This window comes from Triticum dicoccoides, chromosome 2B, assembly GCF_002162155.2.
Source record: "Triticum dicoccoides isolate Atlit2015 ecotype Zavitan chromosome 2B, WEW_v2.0, whole genome shotgun sequence".
Classification (NCBI taxonomy): domain Eukaryota; kingdom Viridiplantae; phylum Streptophyta; class Magnoliopsida; order Poales; family Poaceae; genus Triticum; species Triticum dicoccoides.
Genome location: NC_041383.1, coordinates 4,221,140 through 4,225,505, shown reverse-complemented (window position 1 = coordinate 4,225,505; position 4,366 = coordinate 4,221,140). Strand labels below are relative to the sequence as shown.

General features: G+C 37.9%; 1 pseudogene; it reads right to left on the bottom strand.

Annotated features, from left to right (window-relative positions):
- Positions 1-310: 310 nt before the first annotated feature.
- The window catches only part of LOC119366705, a 7,701-nt pseudogene continuing 3,645 nt past the window's right edge, over positions 311-4,366 (bottom strand).

Sequence of the window (4,366 nt, the reverse complement as noted above, 5' to 3'; positions counted from 1 at the left end):
CTGAGTCATGGTTATTAGGTCAGGGGCATGTGGTATTTTTTTTCTCTCCTTGCAACACACATGCTCTTTTTCTAGTTATTATTTATGAAAACACATGATGGGATCCTCGCAAAAAAAAAGACACATGATGGGATGATATACAACAACACTAATGGACCCAGCAGACAGCGTTGTCGTTCCCCTATCAAGGATGTCGGCGATGATGTGTCGTCCTGCATGCTGGAGCTTGATGTTGGTGAACCAATGCCCCAGCAGCAATGAAGGCAAGTGCTCGGTGAGGAAGAGGCCAGCCAGCAGGTCAATGATCTCGTCAGCCTCGCGGTGGTATATATGTCCATTCCTCTTGCCCCTCGAACACCACCAGGCTCGTGATGTCGTTGCTCAGCACCGCCACCTTCTTGCTGACATACACCGCAGCAGTGTCTGCCGAGGCCGCAACGGAGCGGACTCGACCGACCACATCAGCGATCGAGACCGCCATGGTGGGGTCCTTGCCAAGCTTGAGGAGGGTCAGTGGCCCATGCCTGCGGCACAACTCCGAGATGGTGCTGAAGATGTGCTGGAGGTTGCCGATGATGGGGAGAGTCCATGGTCCAGGAGGTAGCTGCGGCTTTCTTGGGTTGTTGCTCCTGCCGCCGGCGAGCTTGAGAAGCCAAAGATATAATAGGATGGATAGGACTATGAAACATAATGTAGCCTCCATGGCACACATGCAGCTAGCTTAATTATGCTCAGTTCGTTGCTCAACCGAGTGATACATAATATAGTGAGCTAGCATGCGTACATATAGGAGGCAAGGTATAGACGGAACATGCGTGGAACATGGCCGAGAGACCTTTCAATGGGTAGAAGCCATAGCCGTCGGCCATGAGTGTCAGCGCATACGTACAGACAGAGATCATGTTGTGATCAAGGCCTGATTGTGATACGGCAGTACAATATTATAGGAACCTCGAATACACATGTCCCCACAACCCCACCTTCCTATGAGGGTATAATACGCGAGTCCAAATCAAACAGTGTGCATCTTATTCTATATACCTTAGATAGTGATCCCACTAATTTATTTTTACATGCATACATGTCATATTAAAAAATGGGATGAAATAAAGCCCACCCCAATATGCAACCATGCATGCGAAAAACACCCATCGCCACATGCAATGCATGAGAAAATATTTATAATTCTACTTATATTGAACCAATATTTTGTAACTATATATAAATATTATAAGCCGTATGTATTTATTAATTCTGATTCACATGTTGTTAATCAAAATATTTATATTTCACACTATCAAATCTCATTGAAATATATTGCAACCGATTTCTGCAGCAATGCGCGTGCTATCACCTAGTATTCATTAACATGGCAAGTCAATTTCCTACAATCACCTATGATTTTAGTTATAGATAATATAATTCCTACTTACGCAAACAGAGGAAGTTAAGACCCAATCCTATATGTGGTCTATAGCAGGGGAAAAGCGAGTCGATAGCCCATTGACAAACAAAACATAAATCATTTCACAACATTTGCTGTTGGTTCTGTTTAGTTTCTCGGTTTATATAATTTTCTAGGTTTTTGTTTTTCCTAGGTTTCATTTTTCAATTTCTAGTTTCCTGCTTTTTTCCTATTTCCTAATTCCTTCGTCTCATATTAATTGACGCTCAAATGGATGAATCTAGACATATTTCACTGCTAGATACATCTGTTTGAGGGTCAACTAATATGGGATGAAGGGAATGTTTTACCCTTTTAAGTTTCTTTTGAAATTCCATTTTATTTACATATTTAGTTTTAAATATATAAATAATTGGCCGAAATCATGGACATTATTTATAACATGTGAACACTATCGACCTATGGCCAAACTTTCTTTACGTAAATGGAATTTTTGTAAAATAAATGACCATTTATTAAGGGATGTGATTTTTTTGATAATTATACAACCATATTGAAAAAAATACATGAACAATTTATAAATTAGATGAACATTTTTTAAATGCATGAACACTTTTAGTTACAAGTATATATTTTTATTTTTTAAAATATGTGAATACTATGTTGTAGATTCATGATTTTTTTAAAAACCTCAAATACTTTTGAAAATGAAACGAAGTTTTCTTATAATATGACAAAAATTGTTCATAAAAACTTTTTTGATTTCTCAATTAAATACCGAATGCTAAAAATGTAAATATACAATATCTATCTCTGTTTTTTTATATGCACATGTTGTGGGCTCTATTTTTGCACGAACGTCCAGGTTTTTTTAAGCCTTGGCTCTCTTTTTGTACAAACGTCCAGGTTTTTTAGCCTCAGATGTGTCAAGCCAGGTGGTATCGTATCAACATCGATGTGCTAATGGGCATGTGAGCAGCACGGGTGCTAACGCCTTCAATAAGTGATGTATATTTTGCCCCCAGTTTGAATAGTATAATTCTATATATCAATATCTGAATTTGTGATTGGCATGGCCGGTCCCCTGGTTAAAATAGTAAAATGTGGCCAATCCTATTTGACGTCCCCAAATTGAGCCGGCTCGGTCTTTGCTATTTCCTTTGAGTTGCTACTCCAGCTTTTTATTTTTTGCTTTTGTGCTGAAGTTTTTTTTTCCTGTTTTTCCTGCGGTTTCTTTCATTGTGATTCTCAGTGTTTTTTGGTGGTTTCCTATCTTGGTTTTTGTTCCAGTTGCTGTTTCATTTAGCATCACTGCTGCAAGTTTTTCTGAGTTTTCTATTGTCATTTTTCGTTTCCACTTTTTTGGTTATCTATATCGTTTTCTTACCTTTTTTTGTTTTTTATTTTCCTTTTCTTTTCAAAATAAACGATGAACATTTTTTAATCATAGTGCACATTTTATTTTAACATTGTAAATATTAATTTAATACAAAGTGACCACTTTTTATTACAGGATGAGATTTTCTTACATGGTGGTCGGTTTTTAATTGCACCACGAACATTTTTTAAAATGGCGAAACAATTTTTTATACATAGTGGACGATTTTTAATACATGGTAAAGATTTTTTAAATACGTGATGAACATTAATTGGAAACCACAACGAACAATTTATTATGCTTAAATAATTCTAGATAAACCATGGCAAGAAAACCACAAAAAAAATGACCAGCACACGAATGTACCACCATCTCTCACAAAAGATAGTGAGGCTGACACTGGGAAGCCACATCGACCTGAACTGGGCCCCCGGCCCATCATCGCTAAAGTGTGCACCGCCTCTCATATATGACGTTAATGAGTGTTATATAGGTGGTCTCATAAAAAGTGGTCTATTGGCTGCTTCAAGATAATATACAAGCTTCTGAAGTTCATAATTTTATCAAAGTGGACCCAGTACGAAGGCCCACATGAAAGGCTTTAGGGTGAGCATAGCCAAAACTTTTCATTAGTAGATCTTCAGCTTGCATATTTTTTTCTCAAATGGCTGTTCTAGTATATATTGACAATATGGAATAACTACATTCTAGAATTTTATAGGGATGCCACATGGTTTTAGTTTTTGCGTGGTCCTAGATGCATATGAGCACATCCTTAGTGTCATTTTTATTTGCAAATCACCTTAGTGAAGTATTTGAATAAAATAGGATACTTGGTTCCACAACCGAAGGGCTTGAACTTGGTGGCTTCCCACAGGAAGATACTGGACAAATTCATATGAAAACTAGAGAACATGGAAGGTATATTACATTCGTAAAATAAGAGCGTGAAATGTTTTTTGAAAGTACTAATACGTTTGTGCTAGTGGCTATCAAGTTGTTCTTGCCAATACTCCCAATGATGTGGAAGGAAGCAAATCCATCTCGATGGTCAAGCCACCACTGATACCAGAATAATGCAACCATTTGAGCAACATGGAAGATGCACATAATGTTGACAATTGTTGAGGAGATTCCTGAATGTACAACTTCCGTCAAAGATTCCAAAGTTTCTATGTTGACGAGCCAACTTAACGTCTTCATAATTGCCAAGGGAGATGGTGTTGTCACAACTACAAGGTGGTCGGGTGTGCACAACAGGGATAGCATATGATTGTTTGCATATTTATGTATGGTTGATGTCATTTGTGCGTGAAGAAGAAAATAGATATGAGGAAGCAAGGAAGGAAGTCAATGGTGAGGTGGCATGGTAAAGCAAGTGATATGAGTGAGGCGGTGATCGGCTGTTGCTCTCGGGTGCCGGCCAAAGGAGGTAGAATGAGTGGATGGGATGCCAAGAAAATAGTTTTAGTGAATCATCTTTAATCTTTTCTAATATATTTTTCTAGTATGGAAATGGAATGTGTGCCATTCCATTATTTTGGTCAATGCAACATATTATTACACAAATAATCTCGTTCATA